Consider the following 17,364-nt stretch of genomic DNA (forward strand, 5'->3'; position numbering starts at 1 on the left):
GCTGCTAATAGATGCACTGAGTGAATGTGTGTGTGAATGGGTGAATGTAAAACTGTACTGTAAAGAGCTTTGAGTGGTCATCAAGACTTGAAAAGCTCTACATAAATACAAAACCATTTACCATTTTCTCTCTGGAGTGGTTGGGGGCGTGTCAGTATGTGCAGTCCGACTCAAAATGCAGCAGGAAGCGAGGTAACTGAACCTTTCCTCAGATCTGCTTCCTTATTGTCTCCTGATTTGGTCCATTAGAGATTAAAAAAAAAAAAGGACATGCAGGGGTCACTCTTCGCAGGACTCGTAAGCCTCAATGACTGAATCACAGAACAGTTTAAAGAGTGGCTGCTGATGCTGTGATCGCTTTTATCAAGTGGCCGAGTGAAGCTAATCACTCCAAGGTTATAAAGGAGAAGTTGAGTCGTTAAACTGACCCTAAATCGTTACTTCTTACAGGTTTAGAAGCAAACAATCGCTAGGTGCATAGTCATTTTGTAGTAATGTATTTTAATAGTAGTGTGCACAGCTTCCCTAACCCTGCGCAGTTAGAAACTGCACGTATCCTTGTTGGAGGATGCCTTTCTACACACAATCTAGAAATGAAGCCAAAACGTCCTTGATACAAAAGCGGACATCTTGCTTGTTGATGTGCCCTTTTACTTTTGTAATTTGGACCATGTCCCACCTGCTGAGCCAGCCACCAGGAGGGTGACTGAGAAGCCACGGCTTTACATTCGGGGAGCAGTCATGTCCTCCATCTTTATATACAGTTAACAGTAAAAACAGGTTCAACTTGATTTCGCTTTAGGGACCAATTAGCCTCTACGTCACCAAGACAACCCATTTGGCGAGACGATTGGATTCCGCTGTGTCACCACCTGTTGTGAGCACACACTTCCTGAAGACGCATCTATTACCTTAGCTCTAGTAGCTTCGTTTAGCATCTATCCAAAACCGCAACATCGGTAAAGTTATCTAATGATTTCACAAAATAGCGGATTGTTTGCTCTGCTGTATGTGAGATGCAAATGGTCGACCATCAATCAACCAGTGGGCTGCAGTACATTCATGAAGTGCCCTATCGACAGGGAGGAAGCCGACCGGCCCTCTGTCTTCACTGAAGCCCAAAAGAAGTTGCTCGCAGAAGCTTCCATTAAATGATCTTAGGAGGAAACTGTTTTCGAACCTTTAGTGCCATTTAGAGGATCTTCTGAGATAAGATACTTTTTGATTATGGCCCCTGTTCTCTTGTTAAGTGGACTATTACAGAGCCCTTAAAAAATAAATACAACTTATAGCTAAGGCTGCTGAAAGAATGAGCGGCAAAGACCGACCAAACTTCAGCTACCTATATAAAAAAAACTAAAAGGAAAAAATGTTTTCTTTTCATGATCATCTCTGGTGGAGGAACATTTTATGGCTCAAATACTTCAAATCAAAATCCACTCTTTATCTAAAGTGCCCACTTAATCACCGTCTCATGTCCCAACTTTTTTTTTTCTTTCAGCGAGACTATGGCAGTAACGCCCTCAGGCTATTCACGGAGGCCTTCTCATCATAGGTGATTACAGTCCTGGGGGCCTTTTGTCATCATCCCGGCACTTTTGTAATCAGTGGCCAAGGTCTGAACGCGTCATTCAATCAAATGACGACTGATGTTCCATTCATTTATCAGATGCAAGTGACCGGTTTAATGTCCCTGATGCTGGGGGATATTTCTGACCTATCGTGGAGTTAAGGCCGACTAATGCAAGTCCTTGGTGAAAGAATGGATCTGAGTTATTCAAAATAAGAGAGGAAAGATGATGAGGGCATTCATTTCCGTTCACTTTGAATTGAACATAGACTGTATATGAAGATGGACGACAAGTATCCACTTCCTCCTGCTGTCCAAAAAATTATGGCTGGTTAAAAAAGAACAAAGCACCGAAGATCTTAAAGACTAAAGACTTATGTTCAATTGTTCAATAAATGTTTCTCTGAAGATTTGGCACAACTTTTGTATTATTCTTACAGTGAGCATCAAAATCATCCCAAAGTCCAAATACATTTTTATGCTGATATCAGACATATCGCAAATAATAAACGGGTGGCCAACACAAAAACACAATGCCTCAAAGAAATAAATAAGTGGCCCTAACAATGGAGAAGGATGCGACATAATTGAGGAAATTGCTTTCTTAATGAAAAAAATATATTTTGAAAGTTATGTTTTTCTAAATGTTCATTAACATTTAATGCCACCATTTAGTAATTCCCCCAGTAATGTTAAGATTATTTATGACATGTATAAAGGGAATAAACATATTTACCCAGAAAGTAATAATAATAGGTGTAAGCACAAAATACCATACTAAAGATGGATGAATGTGCGCAGTTATCTTTTTGCTTTTTAGGACCTCTCGACGTCGTTGTTTACCTTTGAGCTGCAGAGAATCCAAATCCAAAACGACTGGGACTTAATGCACTGTTTGCTTGGCTACATTACAACAGGAGCATTAGTACTTTATCGGTGCTGGGGTGGAAGGTTGGAGTAAAAAGAAAAAATCCACCAGTCAACACATTATGTGCTGCGCTTGCACTGTGTTGTGGCATAACGAAGAGGGAATCGCTGAATAAAATATGCAATTAAACAGTCTGGAATAAAGACGGCCCTTGAGGGAGGATGCAAAAGTGGCGTGGATACTCTGCGGAGTTTGAACTGCAGAAGCCGGAGATATTTGAAATATATTGATCAGGTTGAAAGACAATAAATGGTCGTGCGGTAACATTATTGAAAAATACATGTTCAATAATCATCCTTAATATACAGTAGATGGGGGAAATGTGGGATGGATTTTATATGTATTGACACATTATCAATGCAATTTTAGCAAAGCACCGGGCCAAACATGGTTTATAACGATTTACATTTGTACATTGTGTCATAAAATCATTTTCACTGTTGAAGGAAAACAGCTATCTCATGGAGAAATCATCTGATTTCCCTAATTACCTAATTAACAAAGTAGCTGCTACCTCTGAGAATACAATTATCAACATTAAACACCATCATTACCACGTTTCCAATACAATGAGGGGTTGTGTTGTGTTTTTTCCGGCATTAAATCAGAGTTTCCCACTGACCCGGCTCAGTATTTCCAGTCAGTTTACACCTCCAGCCGACGGTGCCAGTTAACCGCACGACCATTAAATCATCTTAATCCCGTGAGCCCTGATGAGAGAACAGCAGGTACCATTATGAGAATGTCACGCTGGTCGAAAGGATCACACACACACAGGGTTTTCAGACACATATCATTGTCTGGTTGAGTGCTCCTGTTCGTTTTTTAAGGGACGTTGCCAAACGACAACTGACAGCCGAGCCGAAAAAAAGATGCAAAGGAACAATTAAAACAAATTGTCACATCCATTTTTGCAGCACACTGAAAGATTTGAACGATTATGACAACTTTTAATTTGCGTGTCATAGCAGGGAGGACAAATGTGGTTTTAATTCCAAAAATAATTCCAGGACGAGTATTCTAAACAGAGCTGCGACACTTAATAACAGACATGCTGTTCCAAATGCAACGGTTAACCTTCCCGTCACATAAACGGCAGACCACCCAGCTTTCAGATTGGACAACTTCACCTCACAGACCTTTAACGTGATGCCACTGGATATGATGCGGATAACTACCTAAAAACATCTCCTTATCCATAGACCCTCCATCGGTAAATTACCTCACAAAGCATTGATATCTGGGATGCTGCTGATTTTATATCCAAAGAGGACTCAATGTCATCTGCTGAGCACTTAACCTGAGAATGGGTTGAAATGCATTGATAGTGTGTGAAAACACGACTGGAACTGTATAGAGAAAAAGCAGGTTCACTGCTGTTTGTTCAAAATGAAGAGGGGGAAATGCGGGATAGATGTTACGTATATTGACAAATTTGAAATGTAATTGCAGCAAAGTACCGCGGACAAACACGGTTACAGAGGTCAGAAGAACTGAGCAAGGGAAAAGCCATTCATTCACTTCCCCTCCGCCTGCACTACACAGTCTGGATCGATACGAGGGAGAGCCGCATCAGGCAAAACTAATTGCGGGGGCGGAGGTCGGGCGATTCACAGACTCTTTATAGTGCTTTGAAATGTTCGACAAGAGTTTGGTGCGAATGGGGGGGAACCCCGTTCTCAGCTGACACTTCACTTATGTAGCCACTAGAGTGCGTCGCCACAAATTTCAGTCCTAACCTGCCCAAACAAAGAAAATTAACCCAGCCTGACCCGAACCTGACAAACATTCTGTATTTTGTACCTGAACCTGACCTGACAGGATTGTTTTCCTGATAACAGGCATGTGCACTGGAATAAATTGAGTATATAGCCTCGCAAATGGGAACGAACTCAACCAAAATAAAAAACACAATTTCTGTTTGAGCCTGAACAGATCCAGGCGGGCCCAGCTCGGGTATCCAGACTCAAGCGCCCACCGAGGCAGGCGAAGCTTTCCATTCGAGAACAGTGCATGAATTGGCAATGACTCTTAAAATGTCGTTACCGAAACGTTAAAAAAAAAATGCACAGCTTTTCTGCACTGTTTATGTTTTTCATATCAGCGCGTACCAGCAAAAAAATACAAATAAAATAGAGATATGTCTGTGAAAGAGCCATTTTAATCAGCCAAACTGATAAATCGGAGGGCTTCTATAGTTCTGAGTCCCTTGGATCAACAGGGGAACTTGCACTTTACAGAGATGGAAGTCTTAACCCATCTTAACCGTTTGTGAAAAAACGTGGGAAAAGAGCTCACAAAAAACATGCCTTCAGTCTGCAAATGGACATCATCCATCATGAGCGGCGGCGGTGTAATACGGCAGAAAAGAAACAATAAGGTGGCATCTCCCGTGCGATGGGAGAGCCCACATCACGTACTGGATATGATGTGGTGTTACTATGACAGGCTCATGCTGCATCACCACCCACAGACACCCGGAGTTTCAGAAGAACGCGACTTTTGCTGAAGAACGAGCCAAAATAAAACGATAAATATAAGCTTGCATATTTATAATAAAGTATTTTCTTATATTCTTTAATTACAAGGATTAGCAATACATCATAGAACCAGTTTAACTTTCAGGGCAATTTCCCAATTCATAATAATATAGAACTATCATGCTTGCACACACAAACACTAATACAAATATTTTTCAAATGATTAATTCGGAAAGCAATAAATTCAGTCTAATGGCCCTCTCAATTTGGAGTGTCTTTTACCGCGTGCATATCTGAGCTTCCTTAAATCTAATCACATCAACTGGGTCTCATGGGCGACCAAGGGAAATGGCATAATCATCTGTAGACATTCTGCTATCGCAGCCTCCGTATGGTTAAATTGAATTTTTGGTGTCAAGACTCAATTTGTCATGTGAAATTGCTGCCTCATTAGATTCTAACTGACCCCTCTTTGCCTTGCTGAGTGGACAAGAGGCAATTCTGAAAACAATACAGATCCCAGTGAGTGTGTGTGTGTGTGTGTGTGTGTGTGTGTGTGTGTGTGTGTGTGTGTGTGTGTGTGTGTGTGTGTGTGTGTGTGTGTGTGTGTGTGTGTGCATGAACGTGGAGAAGGGGCCTTGTCTGTTCTGATTAAGTCAATGAAATCCTATTTGAAACTATATTGTGTATCAAATGAGAGCTTTTAATTGATGACAAGCTGTTCCTCTAAAGCAGAAGTTCAATCACAGAGGCTGTAAAACTCTCAGGCAGAGCACTAAATTAAATTTACCGCCTCATCAACTCTTGGCGGCGGGGGAAAATAAAAAAATAAAATAAAAAAATTGACAAACAAAGTGTCTTCTCCTCAGCATTTAGCTTATCCATCAGTTGTCTTAAATGAAAACAAGGACTCATTACTCTACGATAGTCCTTCTGTTTTTATAGTCGTGCAGCCCTCGAGCAAACACAACCATGACAATATTAATATGATTTAAAACATTCCCTTTAACTTGAAATTAATTTAAGGTCAAACTGATATATTTTTGCAAATAAACTTGTAAAGTACCGGTGTATAAAGTGTGTACGTATTTATTAAAAATTGGAATTTTTAAATAAAAAAAGATGGAAGCTCAGTTATTCTGCATACAGGTGCTGTCATCTTTCTCTGGTCGCATGACATATTCGGTCATTTGCGAGTCAGTCTTAGCTGTCAATCACGATGCATTTTTCAAGGTATGACAGTTTGCCATCACTACAACTGGACCCACTGATGTATATATGTATAAACAGGAAAAGGGAACTATATGTCACTATTTCAAAGTCATTAGCATTTGAACTGCCGTTGGCCTGTCTGCTGTAATCCAAACAGGCTCCGCTTTGCAATTCACGATAACTGGCATCCACTTTTCCAGAACAAACCAGCGGCGCACAGAGCAGATGTGATTCCCACGGCATGAAAAGTATCTGACGTTTGATGTGATGGGAGAAAATTTCTCCCGCAGTTGTGTCCCGGCGGGTAATCCACAAATCTGTTTAGCCGCAAAAGAAAAAAGGAGCGACTCAAGAACGCCCCAAAAGTCTTTCGAGAGATCCAAGAGGTATTTCTAAGGGTGTGATCCGTTTGTTCCTGTCTAGCCTCCCTTTGTGCCGCCACCAGTGCTTTTCAATATTTGAAAGGGGCGACGATGAGTGAGGCAGAGATTTAAAGGCTGAAGGCGCGACTTTTTGTTTCGGGAAAAAGCCTTTTCAATTTGCCTGCTAATCTCCTGATTACCTGGCATAGTAGCAAGAGTGCGAAACTGTATAGAGACCCTTCTATGTGATCGCAAATTCTATTGATAATAATTCACACACAAACGCTTCAGGCAACTCCAACCGTTGTTCAAAATGTTTAAAATCTGCCCTAAATAGAAGACAAGGAACCTACAATGTATCACAGCCCTGTGGTTGTAGCACCCTACACACAGTCAAATTGTTATTGTCCGCCCTTTAGAATGTGTGAGAGCGCATCTTGGATGATTCAAGATTATGTAAAATTCTAATTTATGTTATCCACTTTGCAAGCAAGACCGCAGACCTCTTGTCTGGCTGTGGGTGAAAGCTATTTATTTTTTAGGGTTGTGATAAAAAAGTCAACCTAAACATAGCTTAAAGTGTAGTTCATTGATTACATGAACAATTGATCAGTTGTTGTGTCGGAGCAAAGCAAAAACGCTGCTTTGTTTGGCCATAGAATTTGGCTGACCTGGATCTGAACTGATTGCACTGATTGTACATGCAGTCTACTAGAAGATGGTAGAATGAGTGAATGGAGACACTAATAGTATGAAGTGCAATTTTTGCAGTATCAGAGGCATTATTGTTAATGGTGGACCTCTCATTGAAATCAGATATATGGGTCGTTCCATATTGTGCAGAATTTACAAAACCCCACCTGCGTAATTGTGAAGGATCTGAATCGACCCCCTCTTGAAAACCCACATTTAACCCACATAAAAAAGTCCCAAAACTGTATTATCTTACTTCCATTTACGCACAATTTGTAATTTCACGCCTTTTGCGCCTTTACAAACAACTGAGCAGAACCGGGCCCTTTTGTTGGGCTTGTTGTAATGGCCTCTCTTCCTGTCACACGTAGAAAATACATTGAAAATAGCAACTTGTTTGTCTCTCTTCATGCCGTCGCAATTCTAGATGGCCTGTAGCGACAGGCTTAGGGTCTTGACCTCAGCTGGGGGGGCAGACAGCCGTGGCCCCACTGGGCGAGCTGGGTCTGATTACTAACATGGCAGCCCGACTAGCAGCGGATCGTACCGATGGGAGGTGACCTTACGGCATCGCAACAAACAAGAGAGGGGCGACGACTTCCCCAGCAGAAGCAGGGGTTCGGTGTGCGGAGGTTAGAGAAGATGAGTTGGCCTTGTGTCCCCGACAGCAGGCTATTATTCTCGTAAATGTCTGGTCCTTCAAGTGGAATAGCAACTTCCCTTTAAGCTTAGTTTGTGTTAGAACTCTCAGGGCTAAAACCTCACGTCACCTGAACAGTGGGGCCCACAAACAAGTCCCCTGCATCACACTGACTCTGACTCTATCCCCCCCTCGCACATAATTGATCTCAATTCTTACTGTATATATTGTTGTTCTTACTGTATATATTGTTTTGTTTTTATGTACAGTGGCAATTTCCAATATATGCAACTGTTCAGTTTACTAAGAGGTTAACTTTAACTTCAACTTTATACCTCAGTTGACAAGTCACCAGAGTTACAACATCTTATACACACAATGACACACACACACACACACAGCTGTTTTCCTTGTTATTGAATATTTGTGTGGACTCTACAGGTTGAACTCCCCGGTCACCACCTACTCCAGAAAATCTCTGCACCTTAGCACTGTACGTGCCCATAACTCTCTTATTGTATATATTGTTTTGTTTTATATTGTTTTATATTGTTGTTTAATCTCTGATTGTTATTTATGTACAGTGCACCAACCACACCAAGGCAATTTCCTGTATGTGCAAATATACTTGGCAAATAAAAATATTCTGATTCTGAAAAAAAAGAATGGGATTGGACAAACAGCTCAAAAAACTGCAAAGGTCTCGTTTAAAAAGTTTTAAAATATTATTTTCGGAGCATTTAAACCAGGGGTCTCCAACACGTCGATCGCGAGCTACCGGTAGCTCGCGGGCAGGTTTTCAGTAGCTCGCCTGATAGGTTGACCGAAAAAAAATAAAAAAATAATAATAATAATAATAATAAAAAAATAAAAAATAAAAATATTCCGACGACAGTAAATGCACCTCATCTCACTTACGTTCACATATATGTCACATTGGTGTCCGGTGTAAATGTAGCCAAAGTTACGTTGTGACGTTGAGTGACGTTGTACGCTCGCTAAGCTAAAGTGAGGAGTTTGGTGGTATTAGCAGAACTTTACACAAACAACAAAGATGGAAAACCAAGGTGGCCAAGTCAAGAAAAAGCAGAAAACATACAATTTCCATTTGGAGTGGGAATGCGAGTTCTTCTTTGCTAGCGTGAAGGACAAGTGTGTGTGCCTCATATGCGGGAGCAGTGTTTCGGTCGGCAAAAGAGGTAACGTGGAGCGCCACCACACGAGAGTCCACGGTAACTTTGCACGGGATTTTCCAGCAGGCAGCACTCTACGGACTGAGAAAGTGAACCAGCTGAAAGCAAACCTTAAAAAACAGCAATGTTTATTCATCGGACCGACGAAGAAAGCCAACGCGGCCACGAAGGCATCATTTAAAGTGGCGCACATTTTGACAAAGCACAAGAAGCCATACACCGATGGCGGGATGGTGAAGGAAGCAATGACAGCGGTGGCCGAAACATTATTCAAGGACCATAAAAGTAAGACTGAAATCATGTCCGCTATCGCTGATGTACAGCTTGGCGCAAACACAGTGGCACGGCGAGTGTCTGCGCTCTCTGCCGATGCAGTGGGTCAGTTGGAGCGGGACATGATTAAATGCAAATGGTTTTCAATTCAATGTGACGAGTCGGTGGATGTGGCTGATACCGCTCAGATGGCTGTGTTTGTCCGGATGGTTTTCGAAGACGCTTCCACCAGAGAGGAGTTTTTGACGTTGCTTCCACTAAAGACCACAACCAGAGGAGTCGATATTTACAACGTTGTGAAAAAGTACTTCGTTGAAAATAACCTGCCTATTGAAAAGCTGGTGTCTATTACAACAGACGGCGCACCAGCTATGACAGGACGCCACTCAGGATTTATTGCACTGTGCAAGGCCGACCCGGACTTTCCTAAAATTGTGAACTATCACTGCATCATTCACCAGCAGGCTATATGCGCCAAAGTCATGACATGTGATGACACCTGTCATTAAGATCATCAACTCCATTCGCGCAAAGTCCAAGCAGCACAGAAGCTTCAAACGGCTCCTCCAGGAACTGTCTGCTGAACACAGTGATCTCCTTCTCCACACTGAGGTGAGGTGGCTGAGCCGAGGAAAAATACTTCATCGCTTCTGCTCATTGCTGAACGAAATCAAGGCTTTCATGGAGTCAAGAGAGGAGGACACTACACTTTTGTCTGATGCTGAGTGGCTGCTTGATCTTGCGTTCCTGACAGACATGACAGAGAAACTCAATCAGCTCAACACCCAGTTACAAGGTAAAGACAGAACAATTTCTGACATGATCAGTGCTGTTAAGGCTTTTAAAGCAAAACTGTCATTCTACCTCCAGCAACTGAAAAACAAAAGACTGCAACACTTCCCAACAGTAGTTAAGATGTTAGATAGCCATGCAGGGGCTGACTTTGTTTTGGATGTCAATAAATATTGTGACCTCATGTCAAAGCTAGGCCAGGAGTTTGAGGATAGGTTCAATGATTTTGAAAGCTGGAGCCATGTGTGGCATTCATTGCCAACCCATTCATGGAGGTAGACATCACAGAGATTTCAGAAAAGATGGCTGAACTGTTCACTGTCAATCCTGTGGAGATGGAGATGGAGGTTATAAATCTCCAGAATCATGTTCAGCTTAAGTCTCAGCAACACTCACAACATTTCTGGAGCCTTGTAGACCCAGAAAACTACAAGAACATTCACCAAGCAGCACTTAAAATTTCTGCTTTATTTGGTTCGACATACCTTTGTGAAGCTGCTTTTTCTGACATGAATGTCATCAAATCTAAATTCAGAACAAGACTGACCGATGAACATTTAAATGACTGTATTAGAGTGAACCTGAGTGCATACACTCCAGCATACACCTCTTTGGTGGACTCCATGCAGTGCCAGTCATCTCACTAAGTTTAAAAAGAGTGAGTGTACTAATGTTTTCTTGGACCTTTGATGTTGAGTTATTAAGTTATTGTATTAGAGTTGAGTTATTTTTGATAAGCATTGTGTATTGCAATTTCACACGTGTACAAACAGAAGGACTCCATGCAGTGCCAGTCATCTCACTAAGTTTTAAAAAGAGTGAGTGTACTAATGTTTTCTTGGACCTTTGATGTTGAGTTATTAAGTTATTGTATTAGAGTTGAGTTATTTTTGATAAGCATTGTGTATTGCAATTTCACACGTGTACAAACAGAAGCTTAAGTCAGTTGATTAATAAATATGTGCGATGTGATGCAAGTAGCCCTTGGCCACTTAATTTTTTTCTAAGTAGCTCTCAGTTGAAAAAAGGTTGGAGACCCCTGGTCTAGGCATATGGAGGAGAATTTATTTCTCTCTCTCTTTTTTTTTCTTTTTTCGAAACGCATACATTTTTTAAACTTGCCTTAAGCCAGGAGAATGCTGAACGAATTACAAGTGTGCTTTTTGCTGATGTGACGTATTTTTCAATTAATACAGAAATTCAGAGAAGACATTTAACCTGTATAACGTGCACATTTCTTGGTTAAAAGATTCATCATTTATTTAAATGGTTGCGGAGTTACTTTCAAGCTCGGATACGGAGACAGTTAATCAGTGTCACTAACTGGAACCGCTGCCAACAACATGAGCTCCACATCCAGGTTATAATAAGTGACACGTGCACTGATTGTTGGAAATGTGCATGTATCACACTCTGCTGTAACAGGAGCATTCTTTGTGTTGCTTCAGTTTTTTTCAGATGGAGCTGAAATTGCCGTTACTCAAAGTTGGTGTCGACATTAGCTGAGAACATATTCATCTAGAATAAGTCGATTTTTTGTATTTTTTCAACCCTTTGGCAGTAATTGATTGTAAGTATGATTCCCCTCGGCAATTTATGAGAGCAGTATACCAACGCATCTTATCTTGCAAAACTATGAAGGGCCCTTCAAAGTGGAACCTTGCTCTGCTTTTCAAAAGTGTTGTTCAGCGCTGCAGTGCAAATACATGCTAACTATCCTTCCAGGTACATTAATTTGTTGCTAATGATGCATTTCTGATGTTTACCTTGCAACAACAACAGACTGTAAATAAAGATTGACAAAAGCAAAGCTAACTGCCATCTTGCATATTTGACGTCAGCGGAGTAGATATCATAAATTGGATGCGTGCTATCAAGGAGTCAATTTCAGTTGTCAATCATGACAGCTAACCCCAACTAACTAGAATTATTTACCAGGAGAAATTAGCAATTGGAAATATACCAGTGTGATAAGGAATATCTATAATGACAGAAACCACATTTGACAAAACTTGAATTCTTGGCCCATGTCCCATCAACTATAATGGAGGAGGGTTTTATGACCTTCACCGCAGTTAGCCACTAGGTGACACTGCATGAAAAGAAGCGTTTGTGTCAATCTGTGTCGCAGAGAAGTGTTGGCACATCCTTCGGTTAACGACTTTCACACGTATCTGCAGGCAGCAAAGGAAACGCTCAGGGTTCCTGCAGTTGTCAAGCCTGTGAGCTGTTGAGATTTGACCCCCCTGCTCCAACTCCTAGAGGACGCTTTCACATGCAAATGACAATGCTCTGAGCTTCACAAATGCAAATCAGTTTCCCTGAGAGCAGATAACACCAATGTGTAAGAGGCACCAACAAACTATCTGGCTGAGTAAACCAGGCTTAAAATAAATATTAAACCTGAAATTTTAAATTGTTCTTAAGTAAGTAAGTGTGCTATAAGGAATTATATTGTATACCACGAACAAAGGTCAATGCAGTCAAAAGAAATGAAACAATGCACTTTATTTCAAATTTTTATTGTCATCCAAAACAATCCTAAATCTAAACAACTGTACAGAGTGGCATGATTACAGTCACTTTTTCAATTGTGCTGGTTAAATGCACAGAGGATTTGTTAACCACACCTCTACCAGCAAAGAAATGGTGCTGGGTATGATCATCTGTGTCCTGTAAGCTCCAAACTTCTACTGGCTTTCCATAAAAATATCTGTCCTCCCAAAATACTGGCATTAAATTCACATGTCAATGGCAAACTAAGCTGTTCCATGAATTATAAATGGTACCTTTTCACCACTACTTTCAAAATTGCTATGAAACATTCATTGATTTAATGATTTATTTTTTCAGTGTAATATTTAATCCCCCATGGACTGCACAGTGACAAAACACAGCAGCCGGCTGTTTGGCTACAACATACATCTCCACTCAGTTTGATTATTATTTTAAATATAAAGAAGACACAATATAGAGCTTAAATTCCTTCATAATTTGAACTTCAATTGTCTAATTTGTGAGGATTGTGGGTTGTGAGTTGTTGTTGTTTTGTTTCTCTTCCTTCTCTGTTGTGTTCCTCCTGTGTGTTGTGTGTGTCAGGGGGCGTGGTGTGGCTCCTGGCGACGGCAGATGAGGCACACCGGAGTCCAATCATCATTATCTCCTCCATATATGCCTGGCTCGCTCTCCACTCCGGCGCCGGATTATACTATGTTGTCGACCGTCGTGTGCCTCGCCGCTTCTCGCTTCCACTCGGGATCTACAAGCCAGATTACTGCCACTACAACCTGTTTCCATGTTACCTGGAAATAAACTTTATTTACTTAACCTCTACTTCTCGTTCCGTGTCTGCTGTGGGGTCCTAGATCTAACAACCCTTAACAGAATAATCCGGCCACGACATGGACTCCACAGACACGGAGAAATTCAGACTGGCGTTGTCGTCTCAGGAGAACCGGGTTGGACAACACGAGAAGGCGCTACTTGAAGCAATGGAAGCAATCACCACACTTACCTCCAAGGTGTGCCTGATCGGCAGTCGGGTGGAGCAGATAGCGTCGCACCTCTCCTCGCAGCCGTCTCCGCCAGCTCCGACTCCGGTTCCAGCTCCAGCACCATCAGGCTCTGCTTCGGGCTCTCTTCCCTCTCAGCCTCGGGAGCCCTTCATACCTACACCCGCTAGGTTTACTGGCCAGGCAGGTTCCGGTAGGGAGTTTATTTTTCAGTGCAAACTCGTTTTTGATCAACAGCCCTTAACGTATTCCACAGAGAAGTCACGGATTGCTTTTGTGATGAGCCTGCTTTCTGATAAAGCCGCGGCTTGGGCTGTAGCCCTCGCTCAGTCAGTCCCCAGTTTGTTTTTCGTTTACCTCGTTCTCAGAGGAGTTTCTCAAAGTTTTTGACCACCCGCTGCGCTGCAAGGAGGCCAATAGCCGGCTCCTGTCGCTACGCCAGGGAGCTAACTCCGTAGCTAAACACTCGGTGGACTTCCGCATTTTAGCCATCGAGAGCGGGTGGGACGAGGCAGCGTTACAGGGGGTGTTTCTCCGGGGATTAAGAGACGAGGTGAGAGATGAACTAGCTGCTCGTAATGAGACCACCTCACTGGACGAATTAATTTCTTTGTCAATTCGCTTAGACTGTCGCCTCCACGAGAGACGCAGGGAGAGATCCGGGGGGGGTTGCCGTGCACCTCCCGTGACTCAGACACTGGGTCCTTTTCAGCGTGGATTTACACCTTCCACACCACCACCATTCGGTCCGGACCGGATTCCTCAGCGGACCGCCTCTGCTTCATCTTCTTCCGGCGCCGAGGAACCCATGCAGCTGGGGAGGGCGAGACTACCTCCACGGGAGCGTCAACGTCGTCAGCTACAGGGCCTCTGCATCTATTGCGGGCAGGATGGACATCTCCGAGACAACTGCCCGGTTCTGCCAAAAGGGGGGGCTCACCAACCACTGGAGGGGCGTTGGTGAGTCAGTCTTCTGTGTGCTCGTCTCCTCCACGTCTCCTGATCAAAGGTACTCTTTCCTGGGATCAAGCCTCCCGTTCGCTGCCCATCTTGGTGGATTCGGGGGCGGATGACAATTTTATTGACTCTAGTTTTGTTTCACAGGCTCAGGTTCCCTGTCAGCTTCTTGCTCAACCGAAGAGGGTGTTTGCTTTAGATGGCAGGCTCCTGGCTCAGGTTACTCACCGCACTAGCCCCATCTCCCTGTTGTTATCCGGTAACCATCATGAGGCCATATCTTTTTTTGTTATTCCGTCTCCTACTTCCCCTGTGGTGTTGGGTCTACCCTGGTTAAAGCTACATAACCCCCACATTGACTGGTCCTCTGTTTCCGTGCTTAATTGGAGTTTATTTTGCCATGCCCATTGTCTACGTTCCGCCGTTCCCTCCACTCCCCCTATGCCGCTGTCTCCTCCTAAGCCAGTGGATCTTAGCTCCGTACCTTCCGTGTATCACCACCTCCAGGAGGTGTTCAGTAAGGCCCATGCTCTATCCCTTCCCCCTCACAGACCTTATGACTGCAGCATTGAGCTTCTCCCGAATGTTCCATACCCCTCCAGCAAGCTTTATAATTTATCCAGGCCTGAACGTATCGCCATGGAGACATACATCACCGAATCGGTGGCCTCGGGTCTCATTCGGCCATCGTCATCTCCGTTGGGGGCGGGGTTTTTCTTTGTTGAAAAGAAGGACAAGTCTTTGCGACCCTGTATCGATTTTCGGGGCCTCAACAACATTACTATTAAGAACAAGTATCCCCTCCCTCTCATTGACTCTGCTTTCGGACCCCTTCATGAGGCCACTGTGTTTACTAAATTGGACCTTAGGAACGCCTACCACCTAGTGAGGATTAGGGAGGGGGATGAGTGGAAGACGGGGTTCAACACCCCCCTGGGTCATTTTGAATATTTGGTTATGCCCTTTGGCCTCACCAATGCTCCTGCTGTGTTTCAATGCCTTATGAACGACGTGTTAAGGGACATGCTTAACTGTTTTGTGTTTGTGTACTTAGATGATATTTTGATTTTCTCCCGTAACAACCAGGAGCACGTGCAACATGTCCAGCTTGTGCTCAAAAGACTCCTGGAGAACAGGTTATATGTGAAGGCGGAGAAGTGTGATTTTCATGTATGTTCTGTTAGTTTTTTGGGTTTCATTGTGGAGAAGGGGCAAATCAAGACCGACCCTGCCAAGGTTAAGGCAGTGGCCGAATGGCCCACTCCTACATCAAGGAAGCAATTGCAGAGGTTTCTCGGGTTTGCTAATTTCTACCGCAGATTTATCCGAGACTATAGTATTGTTGCTACACCTCTGACGCAGCTGACTTCGATCAAGATTCCTTTTAAGTGGTCTCCTACAGCTGAGGGGGCGTTTGCTAAACTTAAGTGTTTGTTTTCATCGGCACCTGTTCTTGTTCACCCTGACCCTGCGTTACAGTTTGTGGTGGAGGTGGATGCCTCTGACTCCGGGGTGGGAGCCGTGCTGTCGCAGCGTACCACCACCGACCAGAAGGAGCACCCGTGTGCCTTCTTCTCCCGCCAGCTCTCACCTGCGGAGAGAAACTATGACGTTGGTAACCGGGAGTTGCTGGCGGTTGTCCTGGCTCTGCAGGAGTGGAGGCACTGGCTTGAGGGATCTACGCTACCTTTCATTGTGTGGACCGATCATAAAAACCTGTCTTATCTCCGTTCTGCTCGTAGGCTCAACTCTCGCCAGGCCCGGTGGGCACTTTTCCTGGGACGTTTTCAATTTACACTCACCTACCGGCCTGGATCCAAGAACATCAAGCCGGACGCGCTGTCACGTCAGTTTGCTCTTCCTATGGATGACACGTCCGGAGACACCATCCTGCCTTCTGCCTGCGTGGTGGGAGCAGCCGGGTGGGAGATCGAGGGTGTGGTCCAGGGGGCCCAGAGGGACCAGCCGGTTCCGCAAGGCTGTCCACCGAACAGGTTGTTCGTTCCTGAGGTCGTCAGGTCTCCAGTTCTGCAGTGGGGACACTCCTCGCGGATTGCCTGTCATCCTGGTGCCCGTCGGACCCTGGCTCTGCTGCAACAGCGTTTCTGGTGGCCCTCCATGGCGGCGGATACCAGAGAATTCGTCGCTGCCTGTTCTGTCTGCGCCCGAAGCATGAAGCAGGAAGCTGACGTGGCAGTGCCATCCGTGGAGGAGCATCTGCAGCGTGCTCGTCGGGTCTGGCGCGAGGCCCGGGCAGCCCTCGTCCGTACGGCAGCCCGCAATCAGCGAGTGGCTGACCATCACCGCATCCCTGCTCCGGACTACCAACCTGGACAGATGGTTTGGTTATCTTCCCGGGATCTGCCTCTCCAGACCGAATCCCGTAAACTGACTCCGAGATATATTGGTCCATTCGAGGTGGATCGCATCATAAATCCTTGTGCGGTGAGACTTAAACTCCCCTTGTCTTTGAAGGTTCATCCCACATTCCACGTCTCTCTCCTCAAGCCAGTGTCCACCAGTCCTCTAAGCCCTCCTGCTGAGCTTCCTCCACCCACCCTTATCATAGACGGCCACCCGGCTTATACTGTTAATAAGATCTTGGACGTACGCCGGCGTGGTCGTGGTTATCAATACCTCGTGGACTGGGAGGGATATGGCCCAGAGGAGAGACAATGGGTGTCACGTTCCCTTATTTTGGACGCTGACATCCTTAATGACTTTTATGCTCGTTACCCGGACAGGCCGGGCC

General features: G+C 44.1%; 1 pseudogene; it reads left to right on the forward strand.

Moving 5' to 3' along the window:
* Nucleotides 1-8,939: 8,939 nt before the first annotated feature.
* LOC132997031 (general transcription factor II-I repeat domain-containing protein 2-like) lies at nucleotides 8,940-10,422 on the forward strand (annotated as a pseudogene).
* The last annotated feature ends 6,942 nt before the right edge of the window (nucleotides 10,423-17,364 follow it).

This window comes from Limanda limanda, chromosome 23 (genome assembly GCF_963576545.1).
Source record: "Limanda limanda chromosome 23, fLimLim1.1, whole genome shotgun sequence".
In the NCBI taxonomy this organism is placed as follows: Eukaryota; Metazoa; Chordata; class Actinopteri; order Pleuronectiformes; family Pleuronectidae; genus Limanda; species Limanda limanda.